Raw genomic sequence first — 24,808 nt, forward strand, 5'->3', positions numbered from 1 at the left:
CTCAGAGATGGTTGTTTTATATGCGGTTGCAGTTTCAGTGTGTCCTTGGGATGATATGAGCTCAGGATCTTCTTACTCTGCCATTTTGATCCAGACCCCCTACTATCTCACTTTTAAATTCACCTTTTTAAATTACTGGTTAGGTTGACCTTTTTTTTATAATGTATTTTTTAACATGTGCACTTTTTAAATTGTGAATATACTTGTGAATCAGTCTTGATTTTTCTTTTTTTTTAACCTTGTGATTCCCCTTCACTCATTTCTTCCAACCGTACCTCTTGCCTCCAGCAGCCACTAATGTGTTGTCTGTTATCTATGAGCTTGTTTTTTGACTTTTGATTTGTTGTGTTATCTTTGTATTCCACATATAAGATGGATTGGGTAGTATTTGTCTTTCTCTATCTGACATATTTTGCTTAGCACACTACTCTATTGAACCCAAGGCATGGAGAAGAATTCTCTTATTGTTGCTTGTGTTGGGAAGTATATAAAGTTTTTTTGACATATTAAAAGTATGAGCACTCACTTTGATTTGTAAGTCCTATTATATTACTGGTGGTAATAAGGGTGGTCCAGCTCACTTGCTTGATCACAGAAGGCTCCAACAGCCAGAAATGCATAAGTAATTTAGAAAACAGGTTAGTGGTGGCTCTGGCACAGCCATGATTCCTGGAAGAAATGGACCAACTGCCATGGGGTAACTGCAGAAGGTGCTCTTCAGAGGTCATCAGAAGCTGTCTAGAAGAGCAATTTTCATACTATGGCAGAGGGAATGGATAGCCATCCAGCAACACAACCTTAAAAGGCATGACAGAAATTTGTCCCATCCCCAAGTAGAAGGCAAACATGGAGTTTGCATTCCTTCAGCTACCATCCCACTCCTGTCTCACAGAGCCACAAGGACAGAACGCTCACAGCCAAGAGCCCTGTGTCCCACTGCACCAAGCCATGTTTCATCAGTCAAATGCTTCACTTCTGCTTTATGTAGGGGCTAGAAGAAGAATTTCTGAATCAGTCCATTTTTTTATATCTTAGGAAAATTCCAAAAACATATATGTGGGTTTTTTTTTAAGTATAGCTTTTAGAATAATCTAAAAAAAAAATAGTCTTCTACTTCATTTAAATTAATAAAGGCCACTTGGAATTCTAAGATATTGTTTGAAGGATCATGCACCGGAAAGGATTATGGCAAGTACTGTTAGAACTGATTCTATGCTTACTTGGAATTCAATACTAATCTTTCATAATCTATGCAAATAAACACCCAATGAAACCAGGCAATATGATACACTCAGTTTGTACTATAAAACTTAGAGTTTAGCACCTTGTTAACTACAAAGGAAAAAAGATTATTAGAAACTTTTGAAAAAGTGAAAGAAGTAATGAGTGCCATAATCCTTCCTTAAATTGTATAAAAGATTTATAGCTTGATCCTGCTAAATGATAACTGGCAGGCTATTAAATTGTGTAGGAAATGAGATATGTTATTTTCTGCATAATGTAACTTGCATAACAATGAAGGTGTTTGCTAAGGAATGCTTCTGTTTTAGTTCTTGCTCACTCTCTTTAACTTCAGAAAGTTTATTTAATGTAAACTCTTATATTGATATTATGCTGACAATCGTTATGTAGTGCTATGAACTGATTAGGCTACACACTAGTCTCAGAGTAAAAAGTCTTTACATACAGTACCAGAGTATTTATTACTTTACTGTGTAACAACAGGCATCTGTCTTTAGACAGATTCTCCAGCTCCCCAATTTATCTTAATAATTGCTATAACTTGCTATTGAGTATAAGCTTCATACAGTTTCCCATGATACCTTTGACAACACCACACAGTGACAGTAATTTTGATATACTATATAATCCATTTCATCAAAAATACTTACTGAAGGTTCAGTATTATCTAGAGCCATTCTAAGAGCTTTACTTACTTAATCTTCTCATGAACCTAAAGCCTAGATCTTATTATGAACCCCTCGTAGCAAAAGAGGAAATTGAACCAGAGAGATGTTACATAATTTATCCAAAGTCCAGACTGCTAAAGTGTGGAGTCCATATTTTGCACCAAGCAGTTTGACCCAAGAGAGATCAAGCCTAGGGCCAAATGAATAACACTCTTGATATACTCTATGTACCTTCTGAGGGATCAGACACTATCCTAAGCAGTTGATACACAATAACTCATTACATTTTGTATAAAAACCTATTACACCTTGCTAACCAAAGCACCCCACTCCAATACTCTTGCCTGGAAAATCCCACGGATGGAGGAGCCTGATAGGCTGCAGTCCATGGGGTCGCTAAGAGTCAGACAAGACTAAGCAACTTCACTTTCACTTTTCACTTTCATGCATTGGAGAAGGAAATGGCAACCTGCTCCAGTGTTCTTGCCTGGAGAATCCCAGGGACGGGGGAGCCTGGTGGGCTGCCATCTATGGGGTCACAGAGAGTCGGACACAACTGAAGTGACTTAGCAGCAGCAGCAGCAACCACCAAATTGTAAAATCCAAAAAAAAAAAAAAGTATAGGTTTAATTACATGCTCATCATAATATAATGCAGTAATTAGTGAATCTGAAATTCATCTATGTAATTCAAAGCTTATGTGATTGACAAGGAGAATGAATGGCCAACTTCAATTTACTCTGACTTTATGAGATGTATTAAATAGAGAAATCACAGCTCTTTATCCATGCCAAACATTATTTTTTAACTTAAAAAAATCAAACTGCTTTGCACAGTGAAAGGAAAAATAGACAAATGTGCTAGGAATGGAAATATGTCAATTATACAGTCTTCAGAATTCCAAACTCTACTCTAAGGATCCTGAGATCCCTCTGACCAGCCTGAGCTTGTTTAACAGGAAGAGTGGCCCTGGGAATCCAGTCAAGTCTCCAGGCAAAGCCCCTGGTGTATAGGCACTTGAGAAAGGAGATGGGGAAGGGCAAAGGAAGAACATCAATAAGTGTCTTTTATGTCAGCACCGCCTGTGGCACTCTGCAGAATGTAGAAAGAAATCAAATGTATCTCTATATGTAGTCAGTTGTCAATTATTCCAGGTAGCAGAGTGGTCATAATGTGGGATACCAATGTATCTGTTAACTTTGGCCAAGATGTCCACATTATCACCGTTACCTTCGGCCTGCGTTCTGCAGTTCCAATGGACACCAACTCTCCCACTGGTGTGAAGGGTTTTCTTTCCTGTTTTTTCCCACTAGGCACTCTTGATATTTATTTTCTATTTTCAGATTTATGGAAATGTATATATACATGTTATGCTTAGTCACTCAGTCGTATCCAACTCTTTGCAACCCCATGGACTATAGCCCGCCATGCTTCTCTGTCTATGGGATTCTCCAGGCAAGAATATGGGAGTGGGTTGCTATGCCTTCCTCTGGGGGACCTTCCGAACCGAGGGATCGAACCCAGGTCTCCCACATTGCATGAGGCTTCTTTACCATCTAACGTGTATGTACACACACAAAAAAAATCTTATTGAATATTCAAAGTTAGCCAGACAGACCAACGATTAAGAAAAAAACACATCTGATTAGAAAAGAAATAGTATTGATAATCAAGTTTAAATCTCAGAAATCAGGTGGTGCATAAACAATTGCTGATAAATCTACATTAACTTGCTTTTTGGAGTAGGCTGTTTTTTAAGATAATGTTCATCTGCTGATCAGTCTGCCGTTAAAGCTCATGGTTACAGAGGCTTCCTCTAAACTTGACTATCCAAATACCTCCCCTACACAAGGGGTCACAAACTCATTTGGCTCTGTGCCTTAGACTTCAAAGTAGGTGATTTTCACCAAATTCTAGATCTTGGACCACTTCCTACCCCAAATGCATGTGGAAAATAAATGTATTCTTCCTTTTTTTTTTTCCCCCTTTTTACTAAAATTCTAGTAGGGAACTATGTTTCTGACTCATAAATGCTATTGAAAGAATGCTTGTGAATTTGATCTTTGATAGAGAAATGAAAAGGGAATGATAGCACCATGATTTTCTTTTTCTTTATTTCCATAACAAACTGAAACTCCAATCAAGATTAAAATTAAATTTGTCAAAAGGCATCACTGAGCAACATTCTTTGAATATACAGCCCCTACAAAAACTATTTGCAATAACAAACCACAAGGGCATATCTGTGTATGTGTCTGATTACAAGTATATTTTATCAGATACATTTGAGCTATCCTGGAAATAATTATGAGCCAAATGAATTATTAGTTGCCAAAACAAATGGAAACTGCAGTTTCATTTGTAAAATGACGGTGATTGTGCTCACCTTAAAGAACTATCAAGAGAAGTATACGAGACTATGTGTGCAAAGTGCTTACTATAGTGCTGGCACACATTAGGCACACAGTGGGGTTAAGTGTTGATATTCAGTGGGACCGCTACCCACACACTCTCCTTAAGAGTGACTGAGACCAGCACTTCAAATATCACTAAATGTGAACAACCGCTAGGCGTGCATTTCTGCACTATAAATGTCTCTCAACTTTAGAAAAAAAAATATACATATATAGATAATGTAACAACTGTACACCTCCACCTGGACATTTCTAAAGCATGTTCGGCTCAGTGTGCTGGAAATAAAGCTGTACACGTTCATCAAACCAAATATAATTCACCTCCATTCAAAAATCTGAGTTGTCCTAGATTTTCTCTATTTTACATCACACCTCTTGGCTCCTAGTTCTGTTGATTCACTTTATAACTAAACCCCATGCCCATATCTCCTTATTCATATTGCCACTGCCATTGGTGTAGTCTGAGCTCTGATCATTTCTTGCCTGGATTCTGCCTTTTTAATTGGTTTCTCAACTTCCACGTGTGCCCCCTTCAGCATATCTTCTACACTGCCATTAAAACCTTCAAATGCAAGTCTGACCATGTTGCTCACTGATAAAATACTTCAGTGGCTCCCAATTACCTACACAATAGAGATCAAATTATTTAATATCTGGACCTCTTGGAAGACAATAAATAACATGTTCTTACCTGCCAAATTGTGAAGATAATAAGAAATAGATAACTAAAGCACTCAATTACTAATGAAGCTATGCTTATTTTTATTACTTTTTAAATGTTCTTAATTTATTTTATTACTTTTTATTATTTTTATTACTAGTGAAGCATTTTCTATAATCAGAAAAACTATCCCAGCCCTAGGTATTGTTGAACAAGAGTATATTTCCCCACCTGGAGAGAGTGCTCCCTTCTAAAAGCATATTTCAAGTGGAAGAATGGTTTCTCCTAGGAGTTTTATAGTTTCGGGTCTTACATTTAAATATTAAATCCATTTTGAGTTGATTTGTGTGTGTGTTTTAAGATAAGTATGCAATTTCATTCTTTTGGATGTGGATATCCAGTTTTGCTAACAGCATAAGTGGAAGAGATTACCCCTTGTGTACTCTTGAAGACTTGTGATGTATGCCTGAGTTGATGTTGGGACTCTCTATTCTGTTACATTTGTCTATATGTCTGTCCTTATGACAATGACTCCTTGAATATGACACCAAAAGCATAGACAACAAAAGCAAAAATGGATTAGTGGAATAACACCAAACCAAAAAACTTTTTCATAGCAAAGAGTGATGAACATAATGAAAAGGCAAACTATGGAATGAGATCAAATATTTGCAAACAATATATCTGATAAAAGATTAATATCCAAAACACATGAACAACTCCTCCAACTTAACAGCAAAAAAACAAAGGAGCCAATTACACCATGGTGGATTCATGTCAACGTATGGCAAAACCAATACAGAATTGTAAAGTAAAATAAAAAATAAATTAATTAATTAAAAAAAAAACAATGCCTAAGCATGCAAAGGAAAACATCAATACAATGTCTTTAAAGGTAAAAAAAAAAAAAAAAAGCCAAATGGCTAGAGGACTCAAATAGACATTTCTCATACAAAAGGGCAATGCATGTAAAGATAGTCAACATCACTAATCATCAGAGAAATGCAAATCAAAATCATAATGAGATATCACCTCACACTTGTTAAGATGACTGCTATGGAAACAAAACAACAAAAAATAAATGACAATCATTGATGAGGATATAGAGAAATTGTACACTGTTGGTGAAATGTAAAATGGTGCACTTTTTAAATATAAATTTATTTATTTTAATTGGAGGTTAATTACTTTACAATATTGTATTGGTTTTGCCATACATCAACATGAATCTGCCACAGGTATACACATGTTCCCCATCCTGAACCCCCCTCCCTCCTCCCTCCCTGTGCCATCCCTCTGGGTCATCTCAGTGCACCAGCCCCAAGCATCCAGTATCCTGCATTGAACCTGGACTGGTGATTCATTTCAAATATGATATTACACATGTTTCAATGCCATTCTCCCAAATCATCCCACCCTCTCCCTCTCCCGCAGAGCCCAAAAGAGTGTTCTATATATCTGTGTCTCTTCTGCTGTCTCGCATACAGAGTTATCATCAGAAAACAGTATGGAGAGTTCCCAAAAGATTAAAAATTGTGACTCCATGTGATCCAGCAAAGTCAGTTATGAGCATTTATCCAAAACTAATGAAACCACTAACTCAAAGATGTATCTGCATTCCTATGTTTATTATAACACTAATCACAGTAACCAGGATGTGGAAACAGTCTATAAAGAAAATGTAGTACATATATTAAATAAAAATATATGGTATGTGTACTAGCTCTGAAGAAAAGGAAGAAAATCCAGTCATATGTGGCAGTGTGGATTAGCTTTGAGGATATTATGCTAAATGAGGCAAAACTCTCAATGAAGGACATGATACTACTTATATGAGGTGTCTCAAATAGTCAGACATATAAAAAAAGAGAGTAGAATGGTGATTTCTGGGGCTGGGGAAGGAAGAAACAGGGAGCTGCTTTTCAGTAGGTACAAAGTTTCAGTTAGGGAAGAGGAGTGACTTTATATATCTGCTGTACAGCACTGATACTATGATCGACAATGTTGTATTGTGCGTTCAAAAGCTAAAGGAAATAGATAACCACGTCAAGTGTTCTTACTATAGCGAATAAAAGCTAAGTTGAAAAGAGGAAAAATGATGACAATATGCCCAAACTTCCATGTAAATATTTCCTAATTTACCTCTCAGAGAGGTGGTTCCCAACACCCTTAGAGTGGAGCGAGTGCTAAGGCCTGATATATCACTAAGTGGGGCTCCTTTCAACTGGAAGAAAGATCCATTATGCTCTTCCCTAACAACAAGACGGGCAGACCAAGGCCTTTTTGATCTAACCTGTAGCAGTTACTTCTGTGGCCTCATCCTCTGACACTCCCTGCCACCCAGTTTAGGTAGGTCCTGCTATCAATTCCAAACTGTGTTTCATAGATTCTTAATTGGTTTCCACCCCTGATCCATCTACCCACCAAAAGGGAAGGTAATAGAGGATGTTCTATGATAAAGCAATTTTTTAAAAATGCTGAATCAAACAGTGTTATGTTATTCACTGTAGATATTTTCAGATCTTTTACTGTGCTAATGGGCATTGTGACTTTCCAAGAAGGGGACAGACAATACACCTGTTTCCAGATCTTCCTACAGGATGTTTCCTGATGCTTTGGAAAATGCTACTGTAGTGAAAACATCCCACTCACAGTTCGAAATGTATCTTGTTCTCTCTTGTCTCTAAACCACTGGACACACTGTCCTACTGCTTAAATGCACTTCCTTCCCTTCCTTAACCAACTCCTCATGGCCCTTTAAGATTCGATCCAAGAATCACTTCTTAAAACTTTTTAAGTTCTTAGACTTTCCTCCTTATTTTCCTACTTATGTGTTTCTTTAGAGCTTCAGGCTCTCACAGTTATATCACTTTTCACTCTGTGTTACTGTTGATTTTATTTTCCATAATTGAAGATACTAAAGTTTAGAAAATATTTTATCTTTGTATCTGAGATCAAAAACTGTTAGGCATTTGATAAATCATTGTAGAAAGAAGAATTCACTTGGACTTATTTGAGTGTCAATTCCACTTTAACATGATACTCTGCACCAGTCATCCTGAATTTCATTCTCTTCAGCCCAGATTCTTGTCTCTCTGGTCTTTTCATATACGGTTTCTTCTTTCTGGAGTGCCATAAAGTTTCTGTCTACTGAACTCCTTATTTATTATTCATGCCTTTTCATCCTTCTAAGCTCTCCCAAAATGAGATAAGATGTTGATTTTTGTACAGGTCTCAAAATACAGTTTATCTCTCTCCAACGTGTTATTGCTTGTTTAATTGCATATTCTATCTAAATACAGGAACTGTGTCTACCTTGCTTACTGATGTGTCTCCATTGCCTGACACGGTACTTGATAAAATGTAGGTGAGCCACAAGCAGTCATTAAATGAATGAGCAATTAATTATGTTTCTCACTCAAGCTCCAGACAACATTCTGGAATTTTATGACATTTACTTCATCAATGTCCTGCGACACTGTCTGCTTTTAGGTAAGGTGATAGGTGAATATTCTACCTTTCTTTTTTCTTATTCCCAATGCTTCTGTCCATAATTTGTTACCTGCCTGCTGGGACATGACTTACAATTCAGTGCTTACCTCCTCCATGTCATTCTGCAGTCTTTCTCTACAAATTATAGCTTAAAGGTCCCTCAGGTTAACTAGAGCATACAAAAGGCTGAGAAATCTACAAGGGCTTCCTTCATTGACATTAAAGTAGTAGGTCACATCATATCCAGAAAATTCATGTGGAAATGGCAGTCTGATATATTTCTTCATCTAGCAAAACAATTACAGATAAGCAATTTTCTCTCCCAAGAGACTAGTAAAGTGCTTTCCCCATGTCACCTTCCACTATTTTATGTTGTGGTGAGTAACTAACATTTTCTATCCAATTAGAGAGACCTTCAACATGCTGAAGAGTAAATAGCTAACCAGTCAAGTTAGAAGCATGTGTGAGCATATCACCCTAAACCACTTTTTAAACAAACTGACCACACACAGGAAAGCTATAGAATATCCTTCTTAACAAAGGTGAAGGAAATCCTATTTCTATATCTATTCTCCTTGCATGTAGTGTTTGTTGGGAATTGTTTTGATATTATTTTAAATGAGGAACATGGTTAGGCTAGAAAACTTAAAAGAGGTAAAACTAATAGGACACAATTTCCTGAAACCACAATGGCTCCCACAAAGCAGAAATATACTGCTTTATTTAACCTTGAGAAGTTATGTTTTTATTGTTTTTTCTTCGGTTTTAAAAGGACTTCCCTGGTGGCTCAGCGGTAAAGAATCTGCCTGCGGTGCAGTTTACCTGGATTCGATCCCTGGGTCAGGAAGATCCCCTGGAGGAGGGCATGGCCACCCACTATAGTATTTTTGCCTGGAGAACCCCCATGGACAGAGGAGCTTGGTAGGCTGTAGTCCATACGGTCGCAAAGAGTCGGACACGACTGAAGGGACTAAAATCTAGCATATGTTCATTAATGAAAATTTGGAAAACTAGAAATAATCTGAAAACTCACTATAGAAATGCTAGAACCATGTAAGAGTAGAATTATGTGTAGATATTTGGAATATGTAAAGAATAAGCAGCTTTATGAGCTTCCCTGGTGATTCGGCAGTAAACAATTTGCCTGCAATGCAGGAGACAGGTTCAGTCCATGGGTCGGGACAATCCCCCAGAGGAAGACATAGCAACCCACTCCAGTATTCTTGTCTGGGAAATCCCATGGACACAGGAGCCTGGTGGGCTACAGTCCATAGGTTCTTAAAAGAGTAGGACATGACTTAGCAACTAAACAACAACGAAGCAGCTTTGCATGGAGGGGCTGCTGAGAGTTATCAATCTACAGCTTTCTTGACAAGGAATATAGGATTCAGTTCAGTTCCGTTCAGTCACTCAGTCGTGTCCGACTCTTTGTGACCCCATGAATCACTGCACACCAGGCCTCAATGTCCATCACCAACTCTTGGAGTTCACCCAGACTCATGTCCATCGAGTCCGTGATGCCATCCAGCCATCTCATCCTCAGTCATCCCCTTCTCCTCCTGCCCCCAATCCCTCCCAGCATCAAAGTCTTTTCAAATAAGTCAACTCTTCACATGAGGTGGCCAAAGTGCTGGAGTTTCAGCTTTAGCATCATTCCTTCCAAAGAAATCCCAGGGCTGATCTCCTTCAGAATGGACTGGTTGGATCTTCCTGCAGTCCAAGGGACTCTCAAGAGTCTTCTCCAACACCACAGTTCAAAAGCTTCAATTCTTTGGCGCTCGGCATTCTTCACAGTCCAACTCTCACAACCATACATGACCACAGGAAAAACCATAGCCTTGACTAGATGGACTTTTGTAAAGAGTAAAGAATCTGCCTGCAGTACAGGAGACCCAGGTTCCATTCCTGGATCAGGAAGATCCCCTGGAGAAGGAAATGGCTACCCACTCCAGCATTCTTGCCTGGAGAATTTCATGGATAGAAGAGCCTGGTGGACTACAGTCCATGGGGTCGCAAATAATCAGACATGACTTGAGTAATTAACACGTTCACAGTTTTTGTTACTGTGGTACATGCATTGATTGATTCACATGTATTAGCCATCCCTGCATCCCAGGGATAAATCTCACTTGACTGCATTGCATGACCCTTTTAGTATGCTGTCAAATTCAGTTAGCAGTACTTTGCTGAGGATTTCTGTGGTCTGTTTTTTGTCAGAGACACTGACAAAATTTTCTTTTCATTTGACATCCATATAGTCTTGCTATAAAGTAATGCTGGATGTATAAAACGAATTTTGGAATGTACCCTCCTCTCCAATTCTTTAAAGGAGTTTGAGAAGTATTGGTGTTAATTTATCAGAATTCACCAGAGAAATCATCTGCCCTCGACTTTTCTCACTGGGAGGTTTCTCATTATTGACTCAATCTCCTTACTCCCTATTGCTCTATAGAGAGTTTTGATTTCATCCTGATTCAGGCTTTTTAGGTTGCATGCTTCTAGAATTGTATCCATCTCTATTAAGTTATCCAATTTTTTGGTGTATAATTATTCATAATAGTCACTTATGACCCATAGTATTTGTGGTATCTGTTGCAATATCCGTTGCTACATTTCTGAATTTGAGACATCTTTTTGTCTTAGTCTACCAAAAGGTTTCTTATTTGTTCATCTTTAAAAAAAAAAAAAACTAAACTCTTAGTTTCATATATCGTGTTTTTGTCTGGTTTCTATTTCACTTATTTCTGCTCTGGCTTTTGTTAATATTTCCTCCCTCTACTTACTTTGGGCCTAGTTTGTTATTTTTCTAGTTCCTTGAGAAGCAAAAGTAGGTTATTTGAGATCTTTCCTTTTTCTTGCTGAAATTATTTCTTATAAACACATCTCAGAACTGCTTTGGGGCATCCCATGAGATTTGGTATGCTGTGTTTTCGTTTCTGTTTGTCTCAAGATATTTTTTAACTTCCCTTTTTATTTCTCCTATGATCCATTTGTCTTTAGTGATGTGTTTTATTTAATTAGAATTAGAACTAATTCTTTCCATTAGTTATAATTAACACACAATATTACATTAATTTCAAGTGGACAACTTAGTAATTGAATATACTTATATATTATGAAATGATCAGTACACTATGACCAGTTATTATCCTGCAACATATAGAGTATTACAATATCATCAATTCCATTCCTGAATATACATTATGTCACATAATGTAATAAATGATTCATTTATTTTAGATTTAAAGGTTTATACCTCTTAATCCATTCACCTATTTTCTCTGTCCCCCTACCACCCTTCTTGGGACTTCCCTGGCAGTCCAGTGGTTAAGACTCCACACTTTCAATACAGGAGCCCAGGTTCAATCCCTGGTCAGGGAACTAAGGCTCCATATGCTAAGAACCCACCTGCCCTAATATGGGCCAACTAGGACACATCCCAGTGAATCCTAAAGGAAATCTACCCTGAATATTTATTGGAAGGACTGATGCTAAAGCTGAAGCTCCAATACTTTAGCCATCTGATGCAGAGAGCTGACTCATTGGAAAAGACACTGAAGGTGGGGAAAGATTGAGAGCAGAAGGTGGTGACAGGAATGAGATGGTTGAATGGCATCATTTACTCAATGGACAAGAGTTTGCACAAACTCCAGGAGACAGTGAAGGTCAGGGAGGTCTGGTCTGCTGGAGTCAATGGGGTCACAAAGAGCATCTGAAGAACAAGAACCCTTCTCCTTGGTAACCACCAGTTTATTCTGTATAACTATGGGCCTGTTTCTGTTTTGTTTGGTTAGGTTGTTTGATTTGGGTTTTTAGATTCCACAAATAAGTGAAACCATATGGGATTCATTTTTCTTGGTCTGATTTATTTCAATTAACTAGTACCCTCTAAGTTTCACTGGTGGCTCAGATGGTAAAGAATCTGCCTGCAATGCAGGAGACTAGGGTTCAATTCCTGGGTGGGGAAGATCCCCTAAAGAAGGAAATGGTAGCCCATTCCAATACTCTTGCCTGGAGAATGCCATGGACAGAGGAGCCTGGCAGACTACAGTCCCTGGGGTCACAAAGTGTCAGCCATGACTGAGTGACTAACAGTTTCAATACCCTCTAAGACCATTCATGTTGCTGCAAATGCCTGAGTATTACTCTATTCTGTATTATATATATATATATATATATAATACAGAATAATGAATTATATTAGATAATAGAATAGAATTATTACATTCTATACATATGTATATGCATATACATATACATATGTATACCACATCTTCTTTATCTATTTTTTTTGGTTTTCATTTGCTTGGAATATTTGGAGTAATTCTTCCATCCATTCACTTTAAGCCAATGTGTTCTTGAAACTGAAATGAATCTATTGTAGAGAGTATACAGTGTGTATGTGTTTTCTGTTCTTAATCTATTCATTCTATATTTTCTAATTGGAGAAGTTAATCTATTTAAAATAAATAATTATTGCTAGGTAAGGGCTTTCTGTTGTCATTTCATTAATTGCTTTTTTTAAAAAATTCACTTGTTTCTTTCTTGCTTGCTGTTTTGCTTGTGATTTGATGATTTTCTCTAATGACATACCTTGATTTCTTTATTGCTCCTTGGAAGAAAAGCTATGACCAACCTAGACAGCATATTAAAAAGCAGAGACATTATTTTGCCAACAAAGGTGCATCTAGTCAAAGCTATGGTTTTTCTAGTAGTCACGTATGAATGTGAGAGTTGGAATAAAAAGAAACCTAAGCACCAAAGAATTGATGCTTTTAAACTGTGGTGTTGGAGAAGACTTTTGAGTATCCCTTGGACAGCAAGGAGTTCAAACCAGTCCATCCTGAAAGAAATCAGTCCTGAATATTCATTGGAAAGACTGATGCTGAAGCTGAAGCTCCAATACTTTGGCCAACTGATGCAAAGAGCTGATTCATTAGAAAAAACCCTGATCCTGGGAAAGATTGAAGGCGGGAGGAGAAGGGGACAACAGAGGATGAGATGATTGGATGGCATCACCAACTCAATGGACGTGAGTTTGAGCAAATTCTGGGAGATGGTGAAAGACAGGGAAGCCTGGTGTGCTGCAGTCTGTGGGGTCACAGAGTCTGACACTGCTGAGCAACAGAAAATGACAATCTTTTGTTTGTCTGCTCTAGGTTTTTGACTTATGGTAACATGTGGCTTGGACTTCCCTGATAGCTCAGTTGGTAAAGAATCTGCCTGCAATGCAGGAGACATCTGTTCAATTCCTGGATCGGGAAGATCCTCTGGATAAGGAATAGGCTACCCACTCCAGCATTCTTGGGCTTCCTTTAGGGTTCAGCTGGTAAAGAATCTCCCTGCAATACACACCTAGGTTCAATCCCTGGGTTGAGAAGATCCCCTGGAGAACAGAAAGGCTACCACGCCAGTATTCTGGCCTGGAGAATTCCATGGAATAGTCAATAGGGTCACAAAGAGTCGAACACGACTGAGCAGCTTTCACTTTAACATGAGGCTTCCATAAATTTCTTATAGTTGTTACAGGCTATTTTAAGCTGATAATGACAAATTCAATTGCATAAGGAACTGTTTTACTTCTGCCCTATTTTATTCAAGACTGACAGTTTATGTCTTTTTAAAGTGTATACCCATTACCAAGTTATTGTAACTATAGCTTTTTTTTTAGTACTATTGTCTTTTAAAGTTTATACTTGTATTAAAAGTAATTCACAAACTGCTATTACATCAAAAGAGTATGTTGAATTTGACTATATATTTGCTTTTACTTTGTACTTTCATTTGTTTTATTGTTACTAAATTAGCTTCATTTCAGTATGAAGAACTCCCTTTCAAATTTCTTTTAAAACAGGTCCAGTCAGGATGAATTCCATCAGCTCTTTTTTGTCTGGGAAGGCCCATGCCACGTCTCCTGCCCTGCAAGTTTTCTGCTAAGAAATCAGCTAGTAATCTTATTGATGCTTCCTTTTCTATGATCTTCCTCTATTTTCTCTTGCTACTTCAAAACTGTCTCTCTTTCTCTTTTTTTAATGTTTGATTTGTCAGTGAAATCCTCTTTGGGCTAAATATCATTTTAGACCTTTCATCTGTATGCACTTGGTTGTCCATATTTGTCTCCAGATTTGGAAAATTTTCAGTCACTATCTCTTTCAATAAATGTTCTGCCTCTTTCTCCCTCTCTATATCTTAAACTCCCATAATGAAAATATTAGTTCATTTGATGGTATATCATACATGTCATGGACTTGCTCAGATATTTCTTTTTTATTCTGCTTATTTAAATATGATGTTGACACTTTCATTTCATTCGATTTATTCTTCAGGTCTTGAATTTTTGTATTTTTTTAATGATTTCTCTCTCTGTGTTGAACTATTCATTTTACATACATATTTATTTCTGATCTTATTGAGTGGTTTGTTTGTGTTTTTTGTAACTCATTGAGCTTCCTAAAATAGTTATTTTGAATTCTTAGCCAGGTACCTTTAGACTTCCTTTTTAGGGGGCTGGTTATGGAAAAATTCCTGTGTGCCTGTGTACCTTTGGTGGCGTCAGGTGTCCTTGGTCATTCATGGTCCTCGAGGTCTTGCACTACTGTCTCTACATCTGAAGCAGCACTCACCTCCTCCAGTCTGACATTTAGTTTTCATAGAGAAATGCCTTCACAAGTGAGCCTGACTAGAGATTCTGAGGCTTTCTCAAAACTTTTCTTTGAATGCACCTGCTCCACACTACCTGCTCCTTCTGCAAAGGGGATGTTTATATATTTTTTTTTTATTTTACTATTTATTTATTTTACTTTACAATATTGTATTGGTTTTGCCATACATCAACATGAATCCGTCATGGGTGTACATGTGTTCCCAATCCTGAACCCGCCTCCCACCTCCCTCCCCATACCATCTCTCTGGGTCATCCCAGCGCACCAGCCCCAAGCATCCTGTATCCTGCATTGAATCTAGACTGGCGATTCATTTCATATATGATATTATACATGTTTCAATGCCATTCTCCCAAATCATCCCACCCTCTCCCTCTCCCACAGAGTCCAAAAGACCATTCTATACATCTGTGTCTCTTTTGCTGTCTCGCATACAGGGTTATCATTACCATCTTTCTAAATTCCATATATATGCGTTAGTATACTGTATTGGTGTTTTTCTTTCTGGCTTACTTCACTCTGGATAATAGGCTCCAGTTTCATCCACCTCATTAGAACTGATTCAAATGTATTCTTTTTAATGGCTGAGTAATACTCCATTGTGTATATGTACCACAGCTTTCTTATCCATTCATCTGCTGATGGACATCTAGATTGCTTCCATGTCCTGGCTATTATAAACAGTGCTGCGATGAACATTGGGGTACACATGTCTCTTTCAATTCTGGTTTCCTCAGTGTGTATGCCCAGCAGTGGGATTGCTAGGTCATAAGGCAGTACTATTTCCAGTTTTTTAAGGAATCTCCACACTGTTCTCCATAGTGGCTGTACTAGTTTGCATTCCCACCAATGGTGTAAGAGGATTCCCTTTTCTCCATGCTGGAGAGGGGATATTTAAATTGGCATGCCATCTCTCAATTCTGCAACGCCAGACTTGGGGTTGAGAGCCTCCCATTTGTTTCCCTTAGGGCAGAACCTGGAATTCTGAATACTTCTTCCAATCCCACAGAGGCGGCAAGCTCTCTGTGCATGTGTGCTAGCCATCTGCAAAAGCGTCTTACCATTGTGCATGAGGCTGCATGGAGAAGCTAAGACGGGGGGAGGGGTGAGGAACACAGAGGATTAATATTATGGGTGCTCATGTGCCATTGGGAAGAATCACAGTTGAGGCATCCCAAGTGGCTCATGGGTAGACTTTTTGATGGAGTTCATAAAGCTTCTGCTGCCCTGTGATGAATTCTGAGAAACATTCCCTCCCCCCTCCCTCTCAGTTGTATAATTTCAGTACTCGAGGTATAGCAAGAAAGAAGTGAGCCTCTTTAGCAGCATCCAGAAGAGCTGGAAGGAGGGCACTCATTCACTAAGTTCATGCATTCCTCCATGGGAGAAACTGCATGGCCCCGAGCTCTGCTGCCTTGGGAATGGGATGATGCAGATGACGGGCAACCATTCTTCCTCCCCTCTTCAACACACCCATTCTCAGATATATTGTATATAAAGATAGATATTGCTCTAATGGTATGCTAGAACTTCCCTGCTAGAAACTTGAACTCCCAAAAAGGTACTCTCACCTGCAGATTGTTGACAAAATAAAGTTTCTGTGGGGAAATGATGGTAGAAACATCCTAAAGAAAGGTAAAAGAAGATTCCTACTCCATCATCTGGTTGATGTCACTGCTAAATGTTTACTTATTTTGGTCCCATCTGTTGACTTTCTATGTATTTAAATACAGAGAAATTTTAATATATTCTTCACTAATGAATAAGTCTCTATGTTTAGAAAGTGTCTGGTACATTGTCAACACTCAGTAAAGCCTTGCTGAATGAATGAAAAAAATGAATATATATGCACCCCATTTAAACTGGGTCAAAACGATGTTTTTGATAGTTTTTAAGTAACTGCAAAGATACAGCCACGACGTAGTTAGAAAGAAAGTAAAAGTGAAGTCGCTGGGTCATGTCCGACTCTTTGCAACCCCATGGACTGTAGCCTACTAGGCTCCTCCGTCCATGGGATTTTCCAGGCAAGAGTTCTGGAGTGGGCTGCCGTTTCCTTCTCCAGGGGATCTTCCCAACCCAGTGATCAAACCCAGGTCTCCTGCTTTGTAGGCAGACGCTTTACCCTCTGAGCTACCAGGGAAGCCCAACTATGTTGCCTTCGCGGTGGCGTTTTGGGAGAACACAGACCTCTTGCTGCCAACGTCACTACAACTTTTCTGCTCCTTGCCTCCCTAAAGCTTGATTGTCAAGGTTTCAGCTCTTTGAATTCTCAGGTGATTGACCAAGAAGGTCTTAACATTGCCCTCAATCTGACTAAACTTTAGACAGGTTTATTCCTGATGATAAGCCCCTGACCATTTTTTAGAGCATTCACTTTAGAAAACTATAACTGTAAATTCACTGCTCCTTTGAGATGTAAATCTCCTAACCTCTTGCAGTGTTTTACAACCCAGGAATGTCTTTCTCAAGGACCTTAAAGCCATCCCTTTGATGTGTAATCAAGACAGAGAACCTATCTCCCAGTCTCTGTGGAAATTAGAAGTCTAACTTCAGAAACTTCATCATAGTCAACAAAAGAGTGGGAAATACAATACTTGGATACAATCTCAAAAAAGACAGAATGATCTCTGTTCTGTTCATTTCTAAGGCAAACCATTCAATATCATGGTAATCCAAGCCTATGCCCTGACCAGTAATGCAGAAGAAGCTGAAGTTGAACAGTTCTATGAAGGCCTACAAGACCTTCTAGAATTAATACCCAAAAAAGATGTCTTTTTCATTAAAGGGATTGGAATGCAAAAGTAGAAAGTCAAGAAACACCTGGAGTAACAGGTAAATTTGGCCTTGGAGTACAGAATGAAGCACGGCAAAGACTAATAGAATTTGCCAAGAGAATGCACTGGTCATAGCAAACACTTTCTTCCAACAACACAAGAGAAAAGTCTACACATGGACATCACCAGATGGTCAACACCAAAATCAGATTGACTATATTCTTTGCAGTTAATGATGAAGAAGCTCTATACAGTCAGCAAAAAACAAGACCAGGATCTGACTGTGGCTCAAATCATGAAATTCTTATTGCCAAACTGAGATGTAAATCGAACAAAGTAGGGAAAACCACTAGACCATTCAGGTATGACCTAAATCAAATCCCTTATGATTATACAGTGGAAGTGACAAATAGATTTAAGGGACTAGATCTGATAGACAGAGTACTTGATGAACTATGGAAGGAGGTTTGTGACATTGTAAAGGAGAAAGAGATCAAGACCATCCCCAAGAAAAAGAAATGCAAAAAAGCAAAATGGCTCTCTGGAGAGGCCTTACAAATAGCTGTGAAAAGAAGAGAAGTGAAAAGCAAAGGAGAAAAGGAAAGACATACCCATTTGAATGTAGAGTTCCAAAGAATAGCAAGGAGAGATAAGAAAGCCTTCCTCAGTGATCAGTGCAAAGAAATAAAGGAAAACAATAGAATGGGAAAGACTAGAGATCTCTTCAAGAAAATTAGAGATACCAAGGGAATATTTCATGCAAAGATGGCACAATAAATGACAGAAATGGTATGGACCTAACAGAAGCAGAAGATATTAAGAAGAGGTGGCAAGAATACACAGAAGAACTATATGAAAAAGATCTTCACAACCCAGATAATCACGATGGTGTGATCACTCACCTAGAGCCAGACATCCTGGAATGTGAAGTCAAGTGGGCCTTAGGAAGCATCACTACAAACAAAGCTAGTGGAGGTGATGGAATTCCAGTTGAGCTATCTCTGGCTCAGATAGTAAAGCGTCTGTCTACAATGCGGGAGACCTGGGTTCAATCCCTGGGTCAGGAAGATCCGCTGGAGAAGGAAATGGCAACCCACTCCAGTACTATTGCCTGGAAATTCCCATGGACAGAGGAGCCTGGTAGGCTACAGTCCATTGGGTCGCAAAGAGTTGGACACGACTGAGCGACTTCACTTCACTTCTCTATATCAAATCCTAAAAGATGATGCTGTGAAAGTGCTGCACTCAATATACCAGCAAATTTGGAAAACTCAGCAGTGGCCACAGGACTGGAAAAGGTCAGTTTTCATTCCAATCCCAAAGAAAGGTAATGTCAAAGAATGATCTAACAACCAGACAATTGCACTCATCTCACTTGCTAGTAAAGTAATGCTCAAAATTCTCCAAGCCAGGCTTCAGCAATACGTGAACCGTGAACTTCCAGATGTTCAAGCTGGTTTTAGAAAAGGCAGAGGAACCAGAGATCAAATTGCCAACATCCACTGGATCATCAAAAAAGCAGGAGAGTTCCAGACAAACAGCTATTTCTGCTTTATTGGCTATGCCAAAGCCTTTAACTGTGTGGATCACAAGTAACTGTGGAAAATTCTGAGAGAGATGGGAATACCAGACCACCTGACCTGCCTCTTGAGAAAGCTGTATGCAGGTCAGGAAGCAACAGTTAGAACTGGACATGGAACAAAAATTCAGTTCAGTTCAGTCATTTAGTCGTGTTCCAAATGAGAAAAGGGCTACGTCGAGGCTTTATATTGTCACCATACTTATTTAACTTATATGCAGAGTACATCATGAGAAACACTGGGCAGGATGAAGCACAAGCTGGAATCAAGACTGCCAGGAGATATATCAATAACCTCAGAAATGCAGATGACACCATCCTTATTGAAGAAAGTGAAGAGAACTAAAGAGCCTCTTGATGAAAGTGAAAGAGGAGAATGAAAAAGTTGGCTTAAAGTTCAACATTCAGAAAACTAAGATCATGGCATCTGGTGCCATCACTCCATGGCAAATAGATGGGGAAGCAGTGGAAACTGTGGCAGACTTTATTTTGGGGGGCTCCAAAATCACTGCTGGAATCCAGATTGCCAGGAGAAATAACAATAACCTCAGATATGCAGATGACACGACCCTTATGGCAGAAAGTGAAGAGGAACTAAAAAGCCTCTTGATGAAAGTGAAAGTGGAGAGTGAAAAAGTTGGCTTCAAGCTCAACATTCAGAAAACGAAGATCATGGCATCTGGTCCCATCACTTCATGGTAAATAGATGGGGAAACAGTGGAAACAGTGTCAGACTTTACTTTGGGGGGCTCCAAAATCACTGCAGATGGTGACTGCAGCCATGAAATTAAAAGACACTTACTCCTTGGAAGAAAAGTGATGACCAACCTAGATAGCATATTCAAAAGCAGAGACATTACTTTGCTGACTAAGGTTGGTCTAGTCAAGGCTATGGTTTTTCCAGTAGTCATGTATGGATATGAGAGTTGGACTGTGAAGAATGCTGAGCGCCAAAGAATTGATGCTTTTGAACTGTGGTGTTGGAGAAGACTCTTGAGAGTCCCTTGGACTGCAAGGAGATGCAACCAGTCCATTCTGAAGGAGATCAGCCCTGGGATTTCTTTGGAAGGAATGATGCTGAAGCTGAAACTCCAATTCTTTGGCCACCTAATGTGAAGAGTTGACTCATTGGAAAAGACTCTGATGCTGGGAAGGATTGGGGGCAGGAGGAAAAGGGGACAACCAAGGATGAGATGGTTGGATGGCATCACGGACTCGATGGACGTGAGTCTGAGTGAACTCCAGGAGTCGGTGATGGACAGGGAGGCCTGGCGTGCTGAGATTCATGGGGCCACAGAGAGTCAGACATGACTGAGCAACTGAAATGAACTGAACTGAACTGAAAATCACTGCAGATGGTGACTTTAGCCATGAAATTAAAAGATACTTACTCCTTGGCAGGAAAGGAGTTTGACCAACCTAGATAGCATATTAAAAAGCAGAGACAACTTTGCCAACAAAGGTCCATCTAGTCAAGGTTATAGTTTTTCTAGTAGTCATGTATGGATGTGAGAGTTGGACTGTGAAGAATGCTGAGCACCAAAGAATTGATGCTTTTGAACTGTGGTGTTGGAGAAGACTCTTGAGAGTCCCTTGGACTGCAAGGAGATCCAACCAGTTCATCCTAAATGAAATCAGTCCTGAGTGTTCATTGGAAGGACTGATGTTGAAGATGAAACTCCAATCCTTTGGCCACCTGATGCGAAGAGCTAACTCATTTGAAAGACCCCCATGCTGGGAAAGATTGAAGGCAGGAGAAGAAGGGGACGACTGAGGATGAGATGGTTGGATGGCATCACCGACTCAGTGAACATGAGTTTGGGTAAACTCTGGGAGTTAGTGATAGACAGGGAGGCCTGGTGTGCTGCAGTCCATGGGGTCTCAAAGAGTCAGACACGACTGAGCCACTGCACTGAACTGAACAGAACTGAACTTCAGTAAGTGCCATTTAGCGAAGGCAAATGGTCTAATGAAACTGACAACCTCTCACTGGTGCCCTCCAAAATTTTTTCACTAGGTACCTCAGCACTTAAAAACTCTCCCACCTGTTTTTTCAGAGATGTTAACTTTAATCTCTTTTCTATCTCAGTGGTCTTGACCCCTATCACAGCTGAGTAAAGTATCCTTTCTTATTTGATTCTGTCCAGTGAGATTTTGCTTTGACATAATCTTGAAATGAACTGTGGATTTTGCTTAAGCCATTCAGACTTAGTTCTCTTGCTTGAGAGGAAAAGAAACATCAATTCACATACAAAAAGACAAGAATCTTAATCAAATATGGTTGGGCCTCAAAGGAACTAGAACTGAAATCCCATTTAGAATTCGAGGAACTCTAGGAGCTACAGCAAAAGCAGAAAGTCATGTAGATCTTCACTCTATAGCACATTCTATGCACTTTTGACTCAGTGCATCTCTACTCTTATTGCTACGGGCTTTGTAAACAAAATACTTTTACTGTTCTATTCTGTATAGCAAAGTTGCGAAGTCGTGTCTGGACTCTGCGACCCCATGGACTGTAGCCCACCAGACTCCTCCATCCATGGAATTTTTTAGGCAAGAGTACTGGAGTGGGTTGCCATTTCCTTCTCCAGAGGATCTTCCCAACCCGGGGATCGAACTCGGGTCTCCCGCATTGCAGGCAGACGCTTTACCATCTGAGCCACCAGGGAATCCCTCTATTCTGGATAGCTGACCCCTATTTTGCTACTTTTCCTTATTAAGTCTCTTATGTTCAACATCCTTACCACTCTCAGTCAAGCAATAATGCAAAATCACACAAGCTTTCTTGAGATAGAGAAAACGTCATAAAGCTACTTAGAAAGGTTCATGCCAGTAATCTTATGATCATAATCCAAGGGACTCCCATTTCTCCTCTGCAGCTGCTGCTTCTAAGTCGCTTCAGTCGTGTCCGACTCTGTGCAACCCCATAGACGGCAGCCCACGAGGCTCCCCCGTCCCTGGGATTCTCCAGGCAAGAACACTAGAGCGGGTTGCCATTTCCTTCTCCAGTGCATGAAAGTGAAAAGTGAAAGTGAAGTTGCTCAGTCGTGTCCGACTCTTAGCGACCCCATGGACTGCAGCCCACCAGGCTACTCTGTCCCTGAGATTCCAGGCTAGAGTACTAGAGTGGGTTGCTATTGCCTTCTCCACATTTCTCCTCTAGTACAGTCCAAATAACAATGGTATGTTATTTTTTATGAAATCAGTGAGCTCAATGTTACATGTAATCACCAATAAAACATACCATACATTCGGTAGCACCAACAAATGAATAATCTGTTCTACCTAGGTATAGAAAGGAAAAGAAACTACCCTTAGATTTCTAAGTATAGGTGTTCAGGCTGTGGACAGTGTGTACAATAGGAAGACTGTTAGTTCAAAGCATGTAAGACATTGGTAGAACAGTATCACATACGTGAGATATAGAGTCTCATGACTCTTGAGACTGGGAATAGACAAGGGAACAGATCATTCTGTCATTTTTTAACTTGCATCCAAGTACTGCATTTCTGACTCTTTTTTTGACTAGGAGGGTTACTCCATTTCTTCTAAGGGATTCTTGCCCACAGTACTAGATATAACGGTTTTTTGAATTAAATTCTCCAAGCCAGGCTTCAACAGTACATGAACTGTGAAATTCCAGATGTTCAAGCTATACTTAGAAAAGCCAGAGGAAACAGAAATCAAATTGCCAACAACCGTTGAATCATTGAAAAATTAAGAAAATTCCAGAAAAACATCTACTTCTGCTTTATTGATTATGCCAAAGCCTTTGACTCTGTAGATCACAACAGACTGTGGGAAATTCTTCAAGAGATGGGAATATCAGATCACCTTTCCTGCCTCCTGAGAAATCTGTATGCAGGTCAAGAAGCAACAGCTAGAACCGGACATGGAACAACAGACTGGTTCCAAATCAGGAAAGGAGTATATCAAGACTATATATTGTCACCCTGCTTATTTAACTTATAGGCAGAGTATATCGTGTGAAATGCCAGGCTGGATGAAGCACAAGCTGGAATCAAGATTACCGGGAGAAATACCAATAACCTCAGATATGCAGATGACACCACCCTTATGGCACAAAGCAAAGAAGAACTAAAGAGCCTCTTGATGAAGGTGAAAGAGGAAAGTGAAAAACTTGCCTTAAAACTCAACATTCAAAAACTAAGATCATGGAATCTGGTCCCATTACTTCATGGCAAATAGATGAGGAAACAATGAAAACAGTGACAGACTTTATTTTGGGGGCTCTAAAATCACTGCAGATGGTGACTGCAGCTATGAAATTAAAAGACGCTTGCTTCTTGGAAGCAAAGCTATGATCAACCTAGCCAGCATATTAAAAAGCAGAGATATTACTTTGCTGATAAAAGTCCATCTACTCAGAGCTATGGATTTTCCAGTAGTCATGTATGGATGCGAGAGTTGGATTAGAAAGAAAGCTGAGTGCCTAAGGATTGATGCCTTTGAACTGTGACTTTGGAGAAGACTCTTGAGAATCCCTTGGACTGCAAGGAGATCCAACCAGTCCATCCTAGAGGAAATCGGTCCTGAATATTCATTAGAAAGATTGGTGCTAAAGCTGAAGCTCCAATACTTTGGCCACCTGATGTGAAGAACTGACTCCTTGGAAAAGACCCTGATGCTGGGAAAGATTGAAGGCAGGAGGGGAAGGGGATGACAGAGAATGAGATGGTTCGATGGCATCACTGACTCAATGGACATGAGTTTGGGTGGACTCCGGGAGCTGGTGGTGGACAGGGAGGCCTGGCATGCTGGAGTCCATGGGGTCACAAAGAGTTGGACACGACTGAGTGACTGAACTGACTAAAAGGAACAGATTGGGGCCTCATTCCTTTTGCAGTGAAATGAATTTTTAGTCAGTTAGATTGTCTTTTAAGTTTCCCAGGGAAACTAATCCCTTATGATTAACAACTGTTTTATCACAGCACTCCACTGCAGGGTGATATAACTAACTTACAGACACTCCTGAAAATATGGGCTCAAATTTGTTTCTTTTTATCCTTTATACTCAGATCTGGAAACTGTATGACCAAGGACACATGCCAGTTATTATTCTGAGTCAGATTCAGATCCCCCTTGATTATGACTAGAGAATTTTGGCAGTATATGACTCACAAAAGCATGCTGAGCTATATGTCAACATTCTTCACCGAGATTCTACAGTCTATAAATTAAAGATTGCAGCATGTTAGTCTGTCTATTCATGCTTCTAGATTAGTATTCTTCGTTGGCTGCCACATAACATTCTGAGTTCAAATCTAATTCTTCCCCTTCTAAATTAATCTTAAG

General features: G+C 39.4%; 1 protein-coding gene across 1 annotated transcript in view; it reads right to left on the reverse strand.

Moving 5' to 3' along the window:
- CNBD1 (cyclic nucleotide binding domain containing 1) overlaps positions 1–24,808 on the reverse strand; it is a 429,355-nt gene that overhangs the window by 187,942 nt on the left and 216,605 nt on the right. The window lies entirely within an intron of this gene.

This window comes from Oryx dammah, unplaced genomic scaffold, assembly GCF_014754425.2.
Source record: "Oryx dammah isolate SB20612 unplaced genomic scaffold, SCBI_Odam_1.1 HiC_scaffold_19, whole genome shotgun sequence".
In the NCBI taxonomy this organism is placed as follows: Eukaryota; Metazoa; Chordata; class Mammalia; order Artiodactyla; family Bovidae; genus Oryx; species Oryx dammah.